General features: G+C 40.7%; 1 long non-coding RNA gene across 1 annotated transcript; it reads left to right on the forward strand.

Moving 5' to 3' along the window:
* The first annotated feature begins 324 nt into the window (after positions 1–324).
* Positions 325–4,718, forward strand: LOC125484586. Its single transcript, XR_007263415.1, has 2 exons — positions 325–390; positions 4,186–4,718. It is a non-coding gene; the product is annotated as an uncharacterized LOC125484586 (long non-coding RNA).
* Positions 4,719–12,478: the final 7,760 nt, after the last annotated feature.

Genomic DNA, 12,478 nt, shown 5'->3' on the forward strand with positions numbered 1-12,478 from the left:
CCCCCCCCCTGCCCCCACACGTTTTCGGGGAGCTGTAAATAAACCACAGCCCCCGCTGGGCCTGTAAATAAACCACAGGAATTCCAAAGCTTAACCCCCTCCCTCCTCCACAGGGTTTTAAATAAATGTAAATTTCACGGCACGAGGCAAATCATAAATCTCGAAGGGTCACATTCTCGTGGGAAAGCATGATTAATCGCAGGAAGCAAATCGTAGAGGCTTTTGGGGATGGTGATATAGATGCGACGGAACACACAAGTTTTTAAACTACTCTTAGGGAATTTGTGACCCCCGCTGAAAGGAAAACTAACGTTCTGCCCCGCTTTTGTAGAAATGGGAAGTTGTCCTCTTTTTGCTGAAGGCCATTAAATGACGCCTGGAGCATTCAAGGTGATATATTTCCCAGCATTCGTGGTCATCTTTATGTCCACCTGTAAAGATAATGTTTGTAATCTCAGTACGCTCTGTTTCCTCGTTCCTCCACTCCACATGAAATTCTTCTATGCTCTCTGCGTCAAACCAAGCAAATAATTGAGTCCTGAAGTAAAAATGATAAAATGTTAGCAGTGCTGAGAGCGAAAGCTTCAGTAGAGAGTGGGAAAAGAGGTAAAGTTTAAGATGTTGTACATTTCCAGCATTTTTTTTTTGAAACCTCTATCAATTAGTGTCAGGGAGCCTGAAGTGGACATACACAGATCCTGACCAAGGCCTTTAGAAGGATAGAACAATTTAGAGGAAGAGGAAACATGATAACTCAGTGAAACATCAGGACGGTACAGTAATGAGGAATGATCTTGTTTTGAGAGCTCAAAATTCAAATTATTTTGGATGAAAATAAGAAATAGTGAAGGAGAGTACTCTCTGGTGGGAGCACTCTATAGGGCTTCCAATGCTGTAAATCAAAAAATTTGGACCTGAAAGAAATATGCTTCATTAATTAATTGTGAACGACTTTAACTTTTCTTATAGATTGGGTAAATCATATTGATGAAGTTAGTCTTGAAGGTGAGCTCATACAAGAAACTGTCCCAAACAAACACTAACTGCTTTAGAATTAACTAGTAAACAGGTGATTTTAGATCTGTTAATATGTAATGAGAGAGGATTAATTAATGATCTCACTGTAAGGAGTGATCATTCCATCATAGAATTTTGCAGTCAGTTTCAAAGTGAGAGACGCAATGATCTGAACCCAGTGCACTAAATTTAAAGGCAGTTCTGGAGATATAAAAGCGAAAGTGGACTGGAAAAATATATTAATAGGTAAGAAAGAGGATAAGTGGTAGCAAGTATTGGAGCTGTTTTGTAGTCTCAATAATGACTCCTGAGAACAATGGAGCAGTTGTGGATAACAAAAGAAGTTAAGGATGGCATCATGTTGAGTCATAGTGCCAGAAAGAATAATGGTAAAGCAAGATTCAGGAAGTTTTAGAACCCAGCAAAGGATAATTCCTAAAATATGAGGGGAAGAAAATCAACTGAGTATACCGCTGAGAAACAGCAACAGTGTGAAAAGGAGAGTAACTTAAGTAAACATTGATCCCTTAGAGGATGAGATTAGGGAATTTATAATGGGAAACAAAGAATAGCAGCGGCAGTTGTGCTTTGTATCTGTCTTTAAAGTAGAAGACATTAAAGCATCCCAACAATAGAAATGTCAGTTAGAAAGGAGGGAGCAAAATATTACTAGGCAAACTAATGAGACTAAAAGATTACAGGGCCCTGATTTCTTCCTAAAGTAAGTGGCTGCAGAAATTTTGGGTGCATTGTTCGTAATTTTTCAGAGTTTCCAAAATTTGGAAGGATGTCAGTGCACTAGACAATCACAAATACAACACCTTTAAGGGAGTGAGACACAAAAGCAGAAAATGAGAAACCTGTTCCTCTAACAGTTGTCATTCGGAAAATGCTGGAATCCATTTTTAAGGAAGCAGGAGTAGGACACTTGTAAAAATATACCAATTGATTCTGCTTAATTGTATTTTAATGAGAGACAAATTTATTGGCACTCTTAGGATCTTCAAGTAAAGTGGATAAGGAGGAACTAGTAGATGGAGTGAAGTATGACTTTCTGAAAAACGTTTGATGTGATGTCATATGCAGGTTTACTGCACATGCATTCATGCTGTTGGAGTAATATTCTAGTTGGAGAATTGACTAAACAAACTAAGCAAATATGTGCCATCATCACAACAACTTACAATCTACACGTGTCTAAGCTAACTAGGAATTTTTAAGATTTATTATTTGAACCTTTATTTTGGTTTGTAACAAAGTTGCAAACAATAGTTTTGGTGCAACAAACTAAGATTATTTATTAAATAATTAAGCTATTGTTAACAACAAGGCAGTAGTTTATGAATCACGTGGCCTTTCCTCAATGGAGCAGCTTCTGTGAACCTGTGCAACTTTGCAGTTTAGAAGATATAAGATCCTGATGAGACTTGATAGGTTGGATGCAATGATGACATTTCATCTTGCCGGAAAGACTAGAATTTGGGTATATAACGTAAGAGTAACAGAGCAAGAGGCCTCCCTGGGAATGGCTGAGATGGAACCAAACTGATCTAGTTCTTTGAATGATCATAAATTCTGTCTGATTCTTTAAATTACAACACAGAAAGAGGCCATTAAGCTCATTATGTCTGTGCTGGCTGAACAAACTTACAAAAACATTCTAATCCAGCTTTATAGAGTTATACAAATCTACAGCACATAAAAAGACCTGGTCAAAAACAACCACCTAACTATTCCAGTCGCATTTTTCGGCACTTGGTCCATAGCCTTGTATGCCTTGTACACCCTCTGGGTGTAAACATTTTTCCTTAGATCTCCTCCAAATCTTTTGCCCATTACCTTAAATCTATGTCCCTGGTCCATTAAGGGGAAAGTTCCTTCCTTTCAACCCTATCTGCACCCCTCATACTTTTATACATCGTAATCATGTACTTCCTCAATCTGCTCAGCTCAATGAAAACAACCTCAGTCTGTCGAATCTCTCTCCATAGCTGAAACTCACCAGCTCGTGCAACACCCTGGTAAATCTCCTCTCTACCCTCCAGTATGATCACAGCTTTCCAGAATTGTACACAATACTCTGCCTCTGGCCTAACCAATGTTTTATACGCTTCCAATATAACTTCCATGCTCTTAAACACTCTGTCTTGACTGATAAAGGCAACAATACCAGATGCCTTTTTAACCACCTGTCCTGATACCTCAAGGGACTGGTGTACACGCATACCCAAGGTCCCCCGATCCTCCGTGCTTGCTAGAGTCCTACTGTTTGTTATGTACTTTCCAGCATCTGGTTTGTAGCCTTGGATCTATGATGCAGATCCAGGTTCCTTTTACATGGTTTACACCTCAGCTTCCAAACTGAGGTTAATTCCAGACACTCCTCACACTCGGGGTGAAAATATTTTTCCTTAGGCCAATTACCTCAAATCTCTGGTTGAAACTTAACTGAAAATGGTAATTGTGAACTGTTGTTACAAAAAGGTTGCAGAATCATTGATTCATACAGCGTGGAAACAGTTCCTTTGGACCAACTCGTCCATGCAGACCAAGTTTCCCAAACTAAACTAGTTCCAGATAACACATTGTGGAGCTGGAGGAACACAGCAGGCCAGGCAGCATCAGAGGAGCAGGAAAACTGACGATTTGGGTCGGGACCCTTCTTCAGAAATCAGAAACTAGTCCCACTTGCCTGTATTTAGCCCATTTCCCTCTAAACCTTTCCTGTTCATGCACCTGTCCAAAATCTTTGCAATGTTGTAACTGTCCCTGCATCTACATCTACCACTTCCTCTGGCAGTTTATTCCACATACGAACCACCCTCTGTGAAAAAGTTGCCCTTTGGTTCCCTTTTAAATTTTTCTCCTCTCACTTAAAAAAAACTTCCCCTATCCTAGGGAAAAGACCTTTGTTTTTCAACTTGTCTATGCCCCGCATGATTTTATAAACCTCTATAAGGTCACCCCTCAACCTCCTGTGCTCAAAAAAATCACAAGTGTTACAGGGCACAAAGAATTATTTTGTCCCATCACCACTGCACTGGCTCTTCACAATGTAACTGAGTTTTTTGCTGTCTTTCTGCTTATGTTTGCATAATATTTTAATTCAGATAGTAATCTATTGCCTCTTGGATGCCTCAATTGCTTCTGCTTCCACTGCACATCCAGGTAGTACATTCCAGATCTGAATCGCTTGTGTGAAAATATTAGGAATGTGATGGAAAACTCCCCACTTGGCTAGATGAGTACAGCTCCAGCAATACCCAAGAAACATGACACTATCCAGGGCAAAGATTGCACCACACATCTACAGGCATCCACTCTCTCCACTGCTGACGCTCAGTAGCAGCAACATTGTGTGCCATCTACAAGATACATTGTGGAAATTCATCAAGGCTCATTAGCATCTTCCAATCCCATGATTACTTCCATCTTGGAGGATAAAGGCGGCGCATACATGAGAACACTACCGCCTGCAGGCTCCTCTCCAAGCTGCTCACCATCCTGACTTTAGAAATATATTGCCATTCCTTCAGTGTTGTTGGATCAAAATCCTGTAATTCTTTCCCTAATAGAGTGTAGCGTTTCAAGAAGACAGCTCACCACCTTCTCAAGGACAGCTAGGGATGGGTGTAAATTCCTCACCCAGCCAGCAACTCTTACATCGCGAGAGTGAACAAAATAAAAAACAAAGTTTTTAATTCTGTGCCCTCTCATTCTTGATGCTGTCATGAGTGGGAACAGTTTCTCCCTATCTGTACCTTCTAGTCCTTTCGTGATTTTGGAAACATCCATCACATGTCCCCTTCACTTTTTCTCCAAGAAGAACAGTGCCATCCTTTGCAATCTATCTCTTACAACTGAAGTTTCTCATCCCTGGAGCCATTTTCGTAAACCTCTTCTGCGCGCTCTCCAACTTGTTCGCATGCTTTCTACAGTGGGGGCCCATTTAAACTCAATCTGCCATCAGCCCATTGACCCTATTGATCAAGATCCCTTTGTAATCTTAGATAATTTTCTTCACTGTCCACTATACCACCAATTTGGGTGTCAAACTTACTAACCAGGTGGCCTGCTTCTATGCTGTATGGATTCTATGCCTCCTATGTTCTCATCCAAGTTATTTATATAAATGACAAACAAAAGTGGACCCAGTACCAATCCCTGTGGAACACCACTCATCACAGGCCTCCAATCCAAAAACCAATCCTCCACCATGATCCTCTGTCTCCTACTGTCAAGCCAGTCTTGTATCCAATTGGCAAGCTCCCCCTGAATCCCATGTGATCTAACATTACTAATTAGTCTACCATGCGGAACTTATCAAAGCCTTACTAAAGTCCATATAAACAAGGTCTGCTGCTCTGCCGTCATCCGTCTTCTTGGTTGCTTCCTTGAAAAACTCAGTTGACGTTGTGAGACACAATTTCCCTTGTACAAAATCATGCTGACTATCCTAATTAATCCTTGCATCTCCAAATTCATGTAAACCCTATCTTTCAGACTCACTTCCAATAACCTAACCACTTCTGATGTAAAGCTCGCAGGTCTGTAGTTCCCAGGCTTCTCCTTTACAGCATTATTTAAATAAAGGCACAACATTAGCCACCCTCCAGTCCTCCAGCACCTCGTCTGTGGTTATAGATGATACAGATGTTTCTGCTAGGGTCCCTGCAATTTCTTCCCTAACTTGCCACAACATCCCAGGATAAATTTGATCAGACCTCGGAGATTTATCCATCTTTGTGTTTTCTGACACCTCCAGCACTTCCTCTCCTGTAATGTGACCTATTTTCAAAACATCAGTATTTATTTCCCCGAGTTTGCTTGATTCTATTTCTTTCTACACAGTCAAAACGGATGCAAAATATGCATTTGGGATCTCTCCCATCACCTGAAGTTCAACACATAGATGACCTTGTTGATCTTTAAAGTCCCCTATTCTCTCTTCAGTTGCTCTCTTGTTCCTAATGTCCCTGTAGAATCTCTTTGGATTATCCTCAACCTTAACTGCCAAGGCAGTCTCATATTCCATTTTTGCCCTCCTGATTTCCATCTTAAGAATTTCCCTATACTCTATACTCTTCAAGAGATTCATTTGATCCCAGTTGTCTCTATCTAATTTATGATTCTTAGACCACGTCATCAGCTTTATTCTCATTGACCCTTTTTGTTACCTCAAATAATTCCTGTGGCTGTGCTAAACATGATTTTCCCTTCAGAAATCCATGCTGGCTCATCCTAATCAATCTGATATTTTCTATGTGACAACTAATTCTGTTATCTATAGAGTATATGTATGGAATCCCTACAGCGTGGAAGCAGGCTATTGGGCGCATCGACTCCATACTGACTCTGCAAAGAGAATTCCACCCAGACCCACCCCCCTACCCTATCCCTGCATTTCCCACTCTAGGCATTATGGGCAATTTAGCATGGCCAGTCCACCTAACCTGCACATCTTTGGACTGTGGGAGGAAACCCACGCAGACACGGGGAGAATATGCAAACTCCACACAGAAAGTTGTCAGAGCCTGGAATCGAACCCTGGTGCTGTGAGGCAGCAGGGCTAACCACTGAACCACCGTGCCTCACTCGTTCTTTGCTGTTTTCATTTCCTTTTCCACTTTGTCCCTGTACTTTCTGTGTTCCTCTCTACCACTGAGGTTAAACTGAGTTTGTCTAATGACTGGGCTTCTCCTTTGAATCTTATTTGAACAGAGGTCTGACATTTGCAATTCTCTGGTCTCTGGCACCTCCCTTGAAACTTGGGAAGACTGAAATATTATGGCTAATACCCCAGCAACTTCTGCTTTCACTTCCCTTAATACCTTTGGTCCTAGTATCTTGTCAACATGAAGTACCAACAGTCTATTCAACGTTTCATCTTTTGAACCCGTTTAATGACTAGTTCCTCTCCTGATACCCTGATCTGGGCAGCATCTCCTTCCTTAATAAAGATAGACAGATACAAAGTATTCACTTAATACCTTAGCCATGCCTCTTGCCTCCACTTGTAAATGTCCTTTTTAGGTTCCTAATTACCCTGACTGCTCCTTTTATCACTTGTTTACTATTTATTTGTCATAGAGAAGACTTTGGGATTCCCGTTTATTTTGGCTGATATGTTTTTTCAATTCCTCTTTGCATCTATTTTTCACCTGGAACAAGAACAGATTGCTGGAGAAACTTTTTTTATTCATTTGTGGGATGTGGGCATCGCTGGCTGGCCAGCATTTCTTGCCCATCCCTTAGCAGGTGTGGCAGCATCTGTGGGGAGAAAGCAGAGTCAACGTTTTGGGTCCAGTGATCCTCCTTGATTGGTCTGTGAAAGGGTGTGAAGATCAGTCGCTGGACCTGAAATATTGACTCTGGCTATTCGCCACAGATGCTGCCAGGCCTGCTGAGTTTCACCAGAAATTTCTGTTTTTGGTCTAGATTTCCAGCATCTGCGGTTCATTGTTTTTTGTTTAGACCTTTTTCACCTCTTCCTATCTGAGCCTTCTGTGTTTCTATTGGTTCTCAGTTTTATCTTCTACCTGACACCTGTTGTAAGCACACTTTTTCTGCATTCTTATTTTCTGTCTTTGTTATCCTGGGCGCTTTGGATTTCTAGGCCCAACCTTTCTCATTTGAGGGGAGTATATCTTGATTGTACCTGAACCATCTTCTCTTTGAAGGCAGCCCATTGCTAACTTAACTTTTCTTGTCAACCTTACATTCTAGACCATTCTGCACAGCTTTGTCCTTGCTCCATTGAAATATACCACCTGATTTTTTTTTTAATCTACTCAATAATGTTGGCATTTTCCTTAATCCCTTGCAGATTTGTTCCTCTTTGTCCTTCCCACTAGTTGGTAGCCTATGGCCTACACTGGGCAATGCGATTGCACCCTCTCTGTTCCCTATCCCTGGCCAAGTTGATTCTGTTCTTGAAGTCTGAGGCATCTTCTTTCTTGAGCACTGCAATGTTGGTGCCTCCTCCAATTTTTGTATTTGAATTGGCACTCTGCACCTGTAACTCCTCAGTGTTATTTATTGTTCCCTGTACTTTCACGAACATGCAGAATAACCTAATTTAGACTTCATTGCTTTCTTCGTAATTCCGAATTCACTTAGTGACTTACTACTCTCTATTCTATTACTTTCTGTTCTGTAGGCATTTTGTGTACCATAGTATTCTCCAATATTCTGTCTTAGTTTCCAAGCCTGTGCAATGTCAGTTTAAAATCTTCCCAGCAGCACAGGCAAAACACAATTCAAGAATGTCAAACCCAGCTTTGATCAGGAGAAAATAATACAATTTTAACTTTGTAGTTGACTAAGTTGGATATTGTTCTGTTGCCTCTGGGATAAATTCCATTCATCTCCAGTAATTTTGTGAAATTCAAATCAAGCCCAATCCACTCAAATTAAATGTTTTGGTGGTAAAATTGTTTATAAATTGAATTTGAATTGTCTTACACTAGTGCCTGGGGAGCATAGATGGCAGCACAAAACTGCCCTGTGCTGGTGTTTAGATCATGATTTTAAAATTCCTCCAATTCCTCACCTCCCTCTTCCTTTATAATCCCCTGCAGCCCCATGACTTTTGAAGTTGTCTGGAATCGTCTAATTTTGATCTCTCCACCCCTATTACATTGTCCCTGGCCATAACTTCTATTGTCTACGTCTTAAGCTCTGAAATTCCCTCACAACATCTTTCTACCTTTCTTTCTTGCTTTAAGACACTTTCTAATAATTTTCTCTGTCTCTGCCCAAGCTTTTGGACATTGTCTTAAAATCCTTGTTTAGGCTCAGTGTCTTATGTCATAATGGATCTGTGAAATCCTTTCAGATTTTTTTTTCCTTTATTCATTCGTGGGATGAGGGTGTTGTTGGCTAGGCAGCATTTAGTGCCCATCAAGAGTCAACTATATTGCTGCAGGTCTGGAGTCACTTGTAGGCCAGACAGGGTGTGCCGAGATTCGAACCCAGGTCCCCAGAACGTTATCTGGGTCTCTGCATTAACAGTCCAGCGATAATAACTCTAGGCCATTGCCTCCCCTGAAGCATCAAAAAGTGGTTGGGCAAAGGACACTACACTGAGTATCTCCAGCAGTGCTGTCTAGGGGTCAAGGTAATTGATCTCCAAAAACCACAACTATTTTCCTTTTGTGCTGGTATAATTCCAACAGCTGAGAGTTTCCCTTTAATTCCTAATGACTTCATTTTGGCTAATGCCCCACGATGCTGTTATAAGTCAAATGGGGTCAAGAGCAGTCAGTTGCAACTCACTTTGGGGTTCAATTCTTTTGTCATTGTTTCAAGGCTGAAGTCAGGAGCTGACTGGCCAGAGAGAAATCAAATTGAGCGTCAGTGAGCAGCTTCTTTCTGTGCAAATATTGCTTGATAGCACTATCAATGACCCTGTCCATTAGTTTGATTGAGAATAGACTCATAGGGCAGTTATTGGCCGGGTGGTTTGTTCTGCATTTTATACATATATTTGTGGGTAATTTTCCACGTTATCAGGGAATTGCTGGTCTTTTAGCTGTACTTAACTACAGGCACAGTTAGTTCTTTAGCACAAGTCTTCTATGCTGCTGCTCAGTGTGGTCAGGGCTCATTGCCTTTGCATTATTCAATGTTTCAGCTGATTCTTGATATCACGTTGCAATCTATCATCTTTGATTCTATAATCATAAGAGGGGACCATAAGAGGGGCCCCTCTTGTGGCAAGGTGGTAGTGTCTCTACTGTTGAACTGGGAGGCCCTGGTTCAAGACCTACCTGCTCCAGGGGTGTGTAATAAAATGTCTGAATAGGTTGTTTGGAAACTAGGTTAAATTTGACAAAAGTGGGCCAAAATGAATTAATCGCTCAGCACTTTTGAAGAACCGGTGCAAATACTTTAGCTAGTGAGGGTGTTGATATTTGTAAAGTCTCCTCCTTCTGTTAGCTGTTTAATTGTCCATCAGCGATTGAGACTTCATGTGGCAGGACTGCAGACCTTCAATTTGATCAGTTGGTTGTGAGTGAATACGATTCTGCTGTTGCTCTTGAGGGCCCACAGCATCTCACGCATGTTTAGTTTTAAGTTGATGTATCTTATTGAAGTTTGTTCCATGTGGCACAGCATTAGAGGAGGGCCTTGTGAATGTAAAGATGGGAACTTCCTCACTGACAGGACTTGTCAGTCTTCACTCATATATGTACTGTTATGGGTAGACATATCTATGACAGGTTGATCACCGAAGATGGGCTCGAATAGATTTTTCCCTCTTGGTTCCTTTACCACCTGCCGCAGGTGTAAGTTAGTAGCTGTACCCTTTAGGTCTCAGCAAGTTCAATTAGTAGTGATGCCACCAAGCATCTTTTGGTGATGGGTATTGGCATCCTCCATCCAGAGTACATTATGTACTTTTGCATCCTCAGTGCTTCCACGAGGTGGTACTCAACATGGAGGAGTGCCGTTTCATCAGCCGAGGTAGGTAGTAGTCAGTAAGGGGTTCCCTTATCCATGTTTGATCTGATCCCATGAGACCTAATGGGGTCTTGAGTCGATGTTCAGTGCTCCCAGTGCAACTCTGATTGAATGCCACTGTGCTGCCACCACTTCTGGTAGGATAAGACATACCCTTTCATGGTGCTGGTTGCTACATTATCAGTAAGGTATTCTGAGTCTGACCGTGCATCTTTGCTTGCCTAGTTGGTGGGAGGGCTCTAATTTTGGCACAAGGCACCAGGTGTTGCTAAAGAGTACTGTGAAGTGTACACATTGGCTTTTTGTCAGTGTTTCTGGTGCCTAGGTCAATGCCAGGTGGTCTGTCCTTTTATTTTGTGTTTGTAGCAATACAACTGAGTGGGCAGTCAGAGGGCAGCTGATATTCAACTGCATTGCCGTGTCCCTAGTCATATGCAGGTCAGATCAGGTAATGATGGCAGACTCGATCCTCTATAGGTGATTTGTGAACCAGATGGGTTTTTATGACAATAGGCAGTAGTTACATGGTTGCCACTTTAATGCTAGATTTTATTCAATTCAAATTTCACTATCTGTCATGATGGGATTTGAACCAATGTCCCAGTCACTAGCCTGCGGTTTTGGATTACTATTCCAGTGATGTTATCGTTTTATCATTGCCTTCCCTGACTAAGGGTTTTAGTGTATCGGCTGTATTTTTAGGTTTTCTTGTATGTTAGCAAGAGAGGCATTTGTTGTAGCATATTTTTGAGAAATAACTTATTTTAAAGAATAAATTTGAAGAATGCTATACGTTTTGCACAAACTATTCTCCCTCTCATTGTTGAGGGAAGGAATGAGGGAATTCCTCTTGAAATATCTTGATTTAACAAAGACGTATGACAGGGGCTGTTATTTTTATATCTGTTCATGTATTAAGTCACACCATTGACCTGTGTTTTGAGTTGTTGCTGTTAAGATCTTTGCTCCTGTAAATCTCCTAAAGGTTCTGTGTAATGCATAGTGTGCTGACTATCTCTAGTACCTCATCTGAAAAAAAACCTTGCCTCATACTTATGGTGAGGCAGTAAGAAATGGCTTATCATGTACTTTATTGGCTGATTGACAGTGCAGGCCCAGACATTTAATGCATTTATAAGGAAATATGTTAAACCTGGAACCTTGCAGGTTGGTATGCCATTCAGTGACTATTCCAGTTGAAGCCTTCCCACCTACAGGAAAAAATTGCAAACTCTGTATTGAAGCATAATCGGGAATGATTGCTTCTAGGCTATGATACCAGAAATGAGGATATTTCTGGGGTGCTTGCAGCTGAAGTACTTTGCGATCTTGGTAGAGATGGAAAATGGTGATTATTCACATTGGATGAAAAATAAACAATTAATTTTAACAAGTAGAAGATACTTTTTAAATTAAGAAAGGAGCTAAACCTTTCAAAGAAATTACTTTTTCCTTCATTAAGTGGCATTGGTAGTAATGTTACTCCTGTTGCAATTCTAATATATTATTTTAAAAGTTCCAATGGAGAATTAGAACATTTTTTAAGATCTTAGAGGGCATGATTTTTATTTTGAAGACCAGACTGTAAATAAATGGACTGTCAGATGTAGTAGGCACACTCCAGCTGTTGAGTGACGCAGCTTGTAGGCTGAAATGAGTTAACAGTTTTCTTAAAAGTCACTATACTGTATCTGTGCATATTCAAAAATATTTTTAACTCTGAAATAAGGTGAATAATCAGTTGAAACTTGACTTTAAAAAGGTAATATGTTGCTACAGTTACTTATCTCAGCAGAAATCAGTTTTGATTGTGTTTCCAAGTGACCTATATTTTCAGCAGGATGTTTAGTAGATTTGATGAATAAAACAGTGACTTCCACGGAATGCTTAACTTCTAAATGTTTTGAAAGATTTGTAAAACAGTACTGTTGCTGTTCAAGTTAAGGAAATCAACTGCAATACATTGCCATGGATTGCCTTAAGATGATCCTGTGGC

The sequence above is a fragment of the Rhincodon typus genome, chromosome 12, assembly GCF_021869965.1.
Source record: "Rhincodon typus isolate 14 chromosome 12, sRhiTyp1.1, whole genome shotgun sequence".
In the NCBI taxonomy this organism is placed as follows: domain Eukaryota; kingdom Metazoa; phylum Chordata; class Chondrichthyes; order Orectolobiformes; family Rhincodontidae; genus Rhincodon; species Rhincodon typus.